Raw genomic sequence first — 10,417 nt, forward strand, 5'->3', positions numbered from 1 at the left:
TCCTGTTTATCTTGTAACTCCCATTCTGTCCCACAGAAACCACAATAAGAGCTCTTTGTCCCTCTCCTCTGCCTCCTGACCAACCATGGAACCTCCCCCAGGTGGCCTCTCCATGGCATGATGTACCTCCTCTTCTTGAGAACTGGGAGTAATGTTTTATCTCTGCAATGATGGATATCTCCTAATGTGTTAATTTACAGTACCTAAACTTTTCTATCAATATTCTGTGTTTTAAAATATTTACCTCTAAATTTTTCTTAGTTTTTTTTTTGTTTGTTTGTTTTTTGGGTTTCGTTTTTTTGTTTTGTTATGTTTTGTTTTGTTTTGTTTTGTTTTCAGCTTAACATCAGATGCTCTTCGGTGAGAAATGCAGACAACTTTGATTCATTTCCCTCCTAAGAATGATGCCACATATCTGAGGGGGAAAACATATCTATTTTTCCAGAGGTCAGTTTTCTGCCAACCCAATCGGTGAAAAGAGAGCCTAAAATTTAAACATACCCTCTGATTGTTCACAAGGTTTGCTAGACCTTGGTCACCTTTAAAATTTAAAGGATTAAACTAAATTTTCTGTAATGACTCCTTTATTTCTAATGGTTGAAGAATTATTATTAGCCTTCCTAAGTCATGGAAATTTAGTAGCAGCACCCAAGGAAAAATATTAACAATGTCAGCAAAGTAAATAAGGGAGAGGTTAAACCTGTTCAGATTATTTAAATAGAATCCAAAGAGCAATAAATATTGTTCACAAAGAGGAATTTGTTTCCTCAAGAAAAGGTTACAGTATGTGTATACAATGCTATTCTCTATTTAAGAAGGCAGGAAAACCTAATTCCCTAAAGTTAAATTTCCAATTAAATTTGCTTTAAGATTTTACTACTTAAAGAAAAAATATCTGGTAACATTTTTCTTTTTAATTTATCAAAAGGATATCACCCCATTTCCTGACAAACCTGCTTAAATGATTAAATTTCAAAAATAACTTATCTTCTATACAACATGTGTTATAAAAATGCTTTGTATTTGAAATTCACAGTTCACATATTAGGTTCACATATCCCTTAGGTGGCAAAGTCTTTGAGGCAAAGAGTTTTATGGCTATATGATTTATTAGTTGGTTGTTTCATGTATTCAGCAAATATTTATTGAGCATTTATAGTGTGGTGAACACCAAGCTGACTATTACTGATGTTTAAATGAGGCACTTTCTCCTTCATGTCTGCCCTTAGCCTTGAGGCATCCAAGGCAAAAGCATAAACGGAGGCCTGTAAATCTTAAGTGTACTGACTTAAGTGTTATAAGTCAAAGTAACGTGAATAAATATGTTCTATACTGTAATCTATCAAATATAGTTTCTTAACTCAGGAAGCCATGATTCCTCAGACTGTACAACCTTCCTTATCAGATCTGATGGCCAAGGTGGGACACCTGAATCCAGCTCTGGTTAATCCTGTAAAAAGAGGAGTTGTTTTCACACTCCTTACACAGACTCATGCTCTCGATAGTCCTTGGTCCTCAGAATGCATGCACTTGGGTGTTTGGCCCTAGGAAGATAAACATTTGGTAGAGATCTGTTTAGGTCCTAGGAAGAGGTTCAGTGAAGTTCAGACAGGGAATCCCAAGGTCCTAGGTGTCTGGAAGGTAGAAAAGAAGTATATTCTCCATGAAGCACATTATCTTAATCCTGCAGACTCCTGGCCTTTGGAGGAGACACAGCCTTATGACCAGAGAAAAGGTGGTAGATAAGTAGTGAGACACAAATTTTTAGTCTTTGTGGGAAAGTGAAGAGAAATAAAAAATTAAAGATGATTATAATGATGTCTTTGCCTAAAAAGATATTCAGTAAGCTAGACACAGGAAGAATTTAAATAACAGTATAAAAGAAAATCAAAGAAAGAATCTCAGAAGAGGTTAAATATTGCGTATGTGTTTTGGCCTCAATCTTGGCATGGTATGTGCCATAGGGATTAAGAATATATATATATTTGGGGGGGATTAAGTATATTTATAATGCTACAGGACAGTGGTTTATTACACATCTGTGGGGAGAAAAGTGTCTTAAGTGATTTACATATTTATTTAAAATATCTATTTAATTTTAGTTTTGGTTTTAAAAATAATAGTAACATTTTCAATTCTACCTAAGGATATATGGTAACATTTTTCACCCTTAATTTTGAAAGATATTTTTACTAGATAAATAAATCTAGAGGGACAGATTTTCATAATTCTACTGTGCCTCTCTATTATCTTCCAGTTTGCATACTTTTGCATGTGAAGTCTGTTCTCATTCTTATTTTCATTTCTGTGTACTTAATGTGGCTTTCTTTTGGCTGTATTTAAGATTTTTACCTTTATCATTGTCTTTGCCACATGATTGTGGTGTGTCTTGACATGATTTTGAAGATTTTCTTATGATTGAAATTCATTGAGCTTCTTAAGCCTGTGGGTTTATAATTTTCATCATATTTGGGAAAAACATTAGCTCTTATTTCTTTACATATTTTTTTTTCTGTTTTCCCAGTTCTCTTCTGATAGCACCAGAAATGGAAACCATTTGGGTATATTTAAAGTAGGGTTTTGTTATTTTTAAAACTGCTTAAGAAATAATTCAGTGTTTAATTCAAAATTAATAAGGGATTGTGGGATTTTAGGAGATAGAAATTATTTGTATAAAGACTTCGCTATGGATAAAATGGGACATATTAACAAAGTGATCAGTTCATCAAAGAACAAAACATTTCTAAATATTTATGGGCCTAAAGATAGTGCTTCAAAATACAAGAAGCAAAAACTTGTAGACCTGAAAGAAGAAGTAGACAAATCCACCATTACTCCTCCATAGTAACAAACAGAACAAGGAGGCAAAAAAACTTCTGTAATGTGATTAGGTAGCTTGACTTAACTTATACTTGTAAAGTGCTCCACCCAACAACAGCAGAATAAACGTTTTTTATAAGTATACTTGGAATATTCATCAAAATAGATCATATTCTAGGCCCTAAAGCAAGTCTTTAAAAATTTAAAAGGGTTTAATCAAAGTATATATTTTGACCACCAGGAAATTAAGTAAGATGTTAGTAACTGAAACATAAGTTTAAAATATCCAAACATTTGGAAATTAAATAATATGTAAGTCAAAGAAGAATTCATAAAGGAAATTAGAAAGTATTGCTAATGGAATGAAAATACAGGATATTCATATTTGGGTGAAGCATTCAAAACAGTGTCCTCAACCGTATTCATCTTTTCTCCTGCAATGTTTAAAGTGCTGTTAATCCCACCCATTGTACCTCCATCTAGAGTAGTGTTATTTTCATCTCTAGGAATTCTACTGGGTTTTGTAATAGATGTAATTTTTCTTCTCATTATTCTCACGTTTTTGTCTACCTTCTTGAATGTGTGAAATATATTTATAATAGCTATTTTAATATAATTTTCTTCTAGTTCATTAATCCTATTCTTTTACGAATCTGTTTATATTAATTAATTTTTATTTTGGTTGTGGTCATATTTTCCCACTTCCTTGAAGCTTTTATAATGTTTTGATATAATGAAGCTTTTGGAATGTAATGATGCTGAATATTGTGAATTTTATATGTTGACTGCTAGAGTGTGCTGTAATCCTCTACATAGTGTTGGTTTTGTTCTGGCATGTAGTATAATTACTCAGAATCAGTTGGATTCTTCTGAGCTTGCCGTTAGCTTTTTTAGTTTGGGGCCTGCGTACCACTGAGTCCAGGGCCAAGCTAGCTTCACTACTAAGGTGGGAATTCTACGTGATACTACAGGTACTACAAACTCTACCATGGCTGCTGAGAACACAAACTATACCTATTTTTTTATATGTTGTAGAAATGTTCTACATTAACTACTATTGTTAGAAGATAAGGAAATTCTCAAATCAATATGCTACATTTTCAACTTTAAAATAGAAAAGTTTAAGTAAATTAATACTAAAATAAGTACAACAAAGATAATAATAAAGAACAGAGAAGTAAATTTAAGATAATAATAAAGAACAAAGCAGTGGATAAAATAAAAGCAGAGAAAAATCAGTATAACCCTTCAAGACCTTATTCTTTAAAAATATACATAAAATCAATAAATAGCTAACAGACTAATGATAATAAAAGAGAGAAAACATAAATTACCAATACTAGAAGTGGATGACACTGCATATATTAGAAGGATAATAAGAGGAAATCATGAACAATTTTAAGTCAACAGAGCTACAGCAATGATGACAATGAAATACTTGGCACTTGAGCTGACAAGTTGTTTAATAGAACAGAAGACAGAAATAGACTCAGGCATACAGTGATAAGTTTATTTTCAGCAAAGAAGGAAGATAATTTATGGGAAAAAGAATGAACTTTTCAACAAATGGTGCTGGAATAATTAGATACCCATAGCTTAAAAAAAAAAAAAAGACACTTAGCCACACTACATATACAAAAAATTACTTGAGTTAGATCAAAGACATGATAACCAGAGATTAAACTACAACACTTCTAGAAGAAAACAGGAAAAACATTAGTAACTGTGTGTTCCACAAAGAATTCCTAAATACAGAACCAAATAGCCTGAAACACAAATCTAAAAAGGTGATACATTAGACCCCTTCAAAATTAAAAATGTATAGTCTTCACAAGATACTGCTAGTAAAATGAAAAGACAAGCCACCCAGTGGGAGAAAATCTTTGCCAACTGAAAGAATTCATTGGCAGCAGATACTGATTTCAAGAGATGTTAAAGGAAAGTCTTTGGGCAGATGTCAGATGGAAAAGATCTACACCAAGAAATGCTTACTCTTTTTCAATGGCTTTTGCCCCTCCTCAGATAGTTTTTTCTCAAACATGCATAAATCAGCACTGAGCCAAAGACTTCAGGGCATCTCCCTGCAGATCTCTGGGTCTCTCTGTCTGTCTCTGTCTCTCTTGTCTCTCTCTCACTCCCGCCCTCCCTCCCAGTCTCTGTCTCTGCCATCTGCTACTCTGCCTGAAAACTGTAGCCACTTGCCTTTCTCCATACCCAGATCTTTGAGTCCTCTATTCATGGAGACTTCTGGGTTCTCTTTGCATTTCCCCTCCCTACACTGCAGTTTGTAAGTACTTTCTAGCGGTGACCTTCTACAATTTTAGGACTCACTTTGTTTCCCTTTTCTCAAAGATCATAAGTCTGCATTGCCTGTTGTCCAGTTTATGAAAATTCTTGCATCTTATATTTGATACAGTTTTCCAGCTGTTTAAATAGGAATGGTACATTTGGTCCCTGTTACTTCAATTGGTCAGAAGTTGAATTTTCTGGGTTTTAAGAGCAGATTGAGAAATCATATTTCTTGAAACCAAATACAGTTTTTCTCTGACTTTCCTACTATGTGAGCTCTTTGAAAAAAATTAAATTTGATTTCAAAATTAAAAATGTGTTTGAGAATTATATGTAATTGGGAGTGGGAAGGGAAGTAACTCAGTGGTAGATCATGTGCTTAGCATGCAGGAGGTCCTGGGCTCAATCCCCAGTACCTCCATTTAAAAAAAAAATACTGTATGTAATTGTGCACTTTTCTATTTTAAGATTTACTTAGAGTTTCTGTCCACCATTCTTGTTTTCACCAATGCTAGATATAACTATACATAACTTTGACCAAATATGTAACAAATTCAAACATTAAATATACTCTCAATATCTTTTAAACACTTCATATGTTAAAACTTTTTCGATGATTCCTATAAATTAATTATTCTGGCACACCAGTGACATACAGATCATAAATGTGCTTAAAGTGTATATGCGCCAATATGCGAAGATCTAACTCCCGTATTCAACAGGCTAAAATTAGTGTGCGAACTATAGAGCACATAAATTTAAACTGTTTTGGTTGTGACCTTACTACCTAGCAGGGCTTAGAGAGCATTATTTGAAAGACTCTTAGAAAGCCTGTCCAGAGCTAGTTCGAACTGATTCTTTTTTCTCCTCTGGAAACGTTGCTCTATAGAAAGCAAAGACATTCATAATTATTTTACTGACTTCACAACTGTTTGAAATGCAATATTAAATGTTCAATTTATTTTTTATGAATATAATAGTATTTCCTCCCACTGAACTATATTTTCAAAAATAAAAGCAAAACACATTCATCTCCCTTTTACCTTGCCCTCTGTCCTGACTTCACTCAACATTTGGCTAAGTTGAAATCAAATAAAGGCCACTTGAAAAACAATAATTACCAGATATTCAAAGACTTCAAATTTAATTCCCCAAGACATAATGAAAGCATTAGAAAATTAATTGGGGAAAAATAATAACCACCATTTGAAGAGAACTTAATTTGTATGAGACCTGGTGTTGTATTGAACTATACACATTTTCTCATTTAATTTTCATTGCAATATCTAGGAGTAAGCATCCTCATATTTTAAAGGGAAACTAAGATCAAAAAAGTTTATTTAAGTTGACCAAGGTCACATGGCTTGTACATGTTAGAGATGTCAGTGCCTGTGCTTTCATTACATCAGTGTATCAGCACAATTCTACTGATTGCTAAGAGAAAGCAGAATCTTTACTATTTTAATGTTCTCTTAGTAGCCAGAAATTGAGTCATCTTTCTATACAATTAAACGTGGATTTTCGTACATAAAGCTCAAAATAATATTAAACAATTACATACACCTAGTCTGTGTTTTATATATTTATAATTCTCTGCAGATAGACACAAACATTTTCTAAGATGCATGTAGAGGCATCTTGTCATGGAAATAATCCCAGATTCCAAATGAGTTAATAACCTATAGGTACAGTCTGTACATACTGCTGCTTTTAGGTACAACGTCTGCATGGTTCTGTGCATGTGCTGACAGTGAGCATGTAGATATCAGAGAGGATTTTGTTATGTTACTAACACAAATTGCCTTCAGGGAAGATTATACATCATTAGGTTTATTAATACTTAGAAAAAATGTCTTTGTTAAGTAAAGTTACTTTCTTTCTTAGCTATTCAAAAGCTGCTTCTATACTCATAGCATATATTCACCTTTATTATTTTTTTTAATCTAAATTCTTCCTGGTCAATATAGATGTAAAATCATAAATTTGAGGACTAGTTACATTTGATTCTTTTTTTTAACATTTTTATTGAGTTATAGTCATTTTACAATATTGTGTCAAATTCCAGTGTGGAGCACAATTTTTCAGTATACATGAACATACGTATATTCATTGTCACATTTTTTTCTGTGAGCTACCACAAGATCTTGTATGTATTTCCCTGTGCTATACAGTATAATCTTGTTTATCTATTCTACATATTGAAATCCCAGTCTGTCCCTTTCCCGCCCCCTTAGCAACCACACGTTTGTATTCTATGTCTATGAGTCTGTTTCTGTTTTATATTTATGTTTTGTTTTTTTGTTTGTTTGTTTTTGCTTTTAGATTCCACATATGAGTGATCTCATATGGTATTTTTCTTTCTCCTTCTGGCTTACTTCACTTAGAATGACATTCTCCAGGAACATCCATGTTGCTGTAAATGGCGTTATGTTGTCAGTTCTTATGGCTGAATAGTATTCCACTGTATAAATATACTACAGCTTCTTTATCCAGTCACCTGTTGATAGACATTTAGGCTGTCTCCATGTCTTGGCTATTGTAAATAGTGCTGCTATGAACATTGGGGTACAGGTGTCATTTTGAAGTAGGGTTCCTTCTGGATATAAGCCCAGGAGTGGGATTCCTGGGTCATATGCATATATTCACCTTTAACTTGATCATTAAAATAAAATTTTCCTATTTTCTTCACTTGAAGGACAGTACTATTCAACCTGTAACTCACTGTGAAGTGTTTTTGTTTGATTATTTGTTTTTAATATCGAATATTACAACACTTAAAATTAGTGATGACAAGTATTTAGGAATTACTTGCTTCAAAGTACATGATTGCACATTATAGATAATTCCTACATCTATGTGTCTCCCTGCATATAAATTAACTGACTCAGCTCAACCCCATACATTGAACATGCTGTCACAAACACAAAATCATGCATGGAATCAATTTTTCTGTCACAGAAAGCTTTAAAAATCTCTCTTATTTTTAGTAAATTTTAAAAATTTCACTTAAACCTTGTAATTTATTATTTCAACTCTAATTGTGATGGTCATTCAGCCCTCAAGCTACCAAATGCAATGTTGCCGGCTATAAATAATTCTTAACCATATTTTCTCCACTTTGAGAAAGTTTAAAATTCATGTTTGCTAAGATTAGTATTAGAATTATACATGGGATGGATACTTTCTGTAGGATTTTCTTTGGACACGTTCACAATGTGTGAAAAAATTTAATTTTACAGACTTTTACATTATTCACAAATGCAAAAAGTCATCCCACAGACTTCACATAGAACTTTCTATTCATCAAGTGAGTTTAATTATCTGTACTGTGTTCACAATTGCCAAAGACACAATGCCACAGAACCTGGGGGCCTGTGCTCATTTAAAACATCAATTATTAACTTGGTCTGTGAGCTGAAGCCTACCACGCTCAATAAGGTAGACCAGCTCTTTATTAATTTTCAAGCATAAAAACTGCAACTAAAATATAAACCCTGTGTTGATCCTTTAATTCTCTAATAACTATGATTAGGCTGCAAAATGTAAAACCTTGCACGTAGAAAATCAACAAAGATAAACCAGCTATAAGCCTTATAAGATTGAAACTTCCATACACCATAAGATCTCCATTAAGTACTCGGGAGATGCAGTTTAAGAGCCCTTCCATTCCACAGTTGGATCATCATCTTTTCTCCTGAACTCTTTTGATATCAATTATATGGGAAGATCTTAGTGCAAGAGCTTGTGGCATATCTTCAATGTATGGGGCTGAGCATACTTGTTTTCAGTCTTAACAGCTTACTTCTCTTCAGGGCCACATATTTCAGGTCTTCCCTTTGGAAGGAGAATTCCACAAACATAAGCTCTCTGGATCAAATCTCTGCCCGTCCCCCTTGTCTCCCTTTTCCTCTTGATTTGGGATGTGGCATGTTTCACTAAAACACCATTAAATGACCTGCATTCAATTACTACAACATTTACTTACAGTTTATTTTATCCATGTTAAATTTCATTAATTAAATAAATTGTGTAAGATGCAGTCTTAATTTTCTCTTAACACAGTGCACTTTCCCTAGGAACTCCCAAAATATGTTTAGTGGGGTTTATAGTCTTCTGGCCATACTGGATATTTTCTTTATTCCTGTGTGTGTGTGTGTGTGTGTGTGTGTATATATATATATATATATATATATATATATATATATATATATATATTCCTATACATTCTATACTCCTCTGTATATATATATGTGTATATATATACATCCTGTGTATATATATGTATACACACACACACACTAAATATAGCTGTCTATATTTAGTTTTAAAATAGAATTTTAAATAATTTTTTATACTTAACATTTTGTTTGAGTGAATTAAAAGGTCTGGTCTATTTGCTTCATAACCACATATCCCAGTCTTCAACATACAAATTTATTTCCTCTCTTTAACTTTGAAGTTTATAAACAAGTAACTTTCTTTTTTTTTTTTTTTTTTTACAAAAAGTAACACTTGGGCTGTATTTATGTTTTCCTTGTATAACTAAGAATTTCACTTGATTGATTTAGAAAAATATTTTATACTAGAATTCTTGAAGAACTATGCTGAAATTGGGCTATGGTCTATATACAAAGGTACAAAGGAGGAAATTGAAAATAGACTGTTTTGTGTCCCTACATAGGATCTTGATTTCCTTTTATTTATTTCTGATATATTGTTTGATTTTGTTTCTCCTGGACATTAGGAGGACTTGTACCTTATCTACATAATTCAAACATTTTAGTATGATCCCCTTTTGGAAATTTCTGGACATAGGAAAACCTTTGAGTCTGCATAGTCACGCTGTTTTCATTTTTTTCCTCAAATTTTTGCTGTGATTATTTATCTTACCTAATTAACTTAATTCTTCCTCAAGAATAATAATTCTATTTTCTTCTCTTTCCTATTGAAATAAAAAAGAGAAGATGTTCAAAATCATCTTCCACATTATTGATCTTTTTAGTGTGTATTTTTCTATCTCTGTAATTATTTTGGTAGTCTAAAATTATGACATACACACAAAACATTTAGCACTGCCATACTGAAAATGTTGATTCTCATCAATCCCCACTCAAGTGTTAATTGCTTTGTAATATTCTAGAGTTTAATATCTGTATGTGAGTATGAATTTGTGTGATAATGTGTATCAAAGTTCAGTTCTTGGGTCAAGTTCATATCTTCCTTAAAGGCCTCCATGACCCCCTCCTATCTTGTCTGCAGTTATTTTATCTCTTACCAAATCACATTGCCCAGCTCCCCTGTGATGTGC

Source organism: Camelus ferus, chromosome 35 (genome assembly GCF_009834535.1).
Source record: "Camelus ferus isolate YT-003-E chromosome 35, BCGSAC_Cfer_1.0, whole genome shotgun sequence".
Classification (NCBI taxonomy): domain Eukaryota; kingdom Metazoa; phylum Chordata; class Mammalia; order Artiodactyla; family Camelidae; genus Camelus; species Camelus ferus.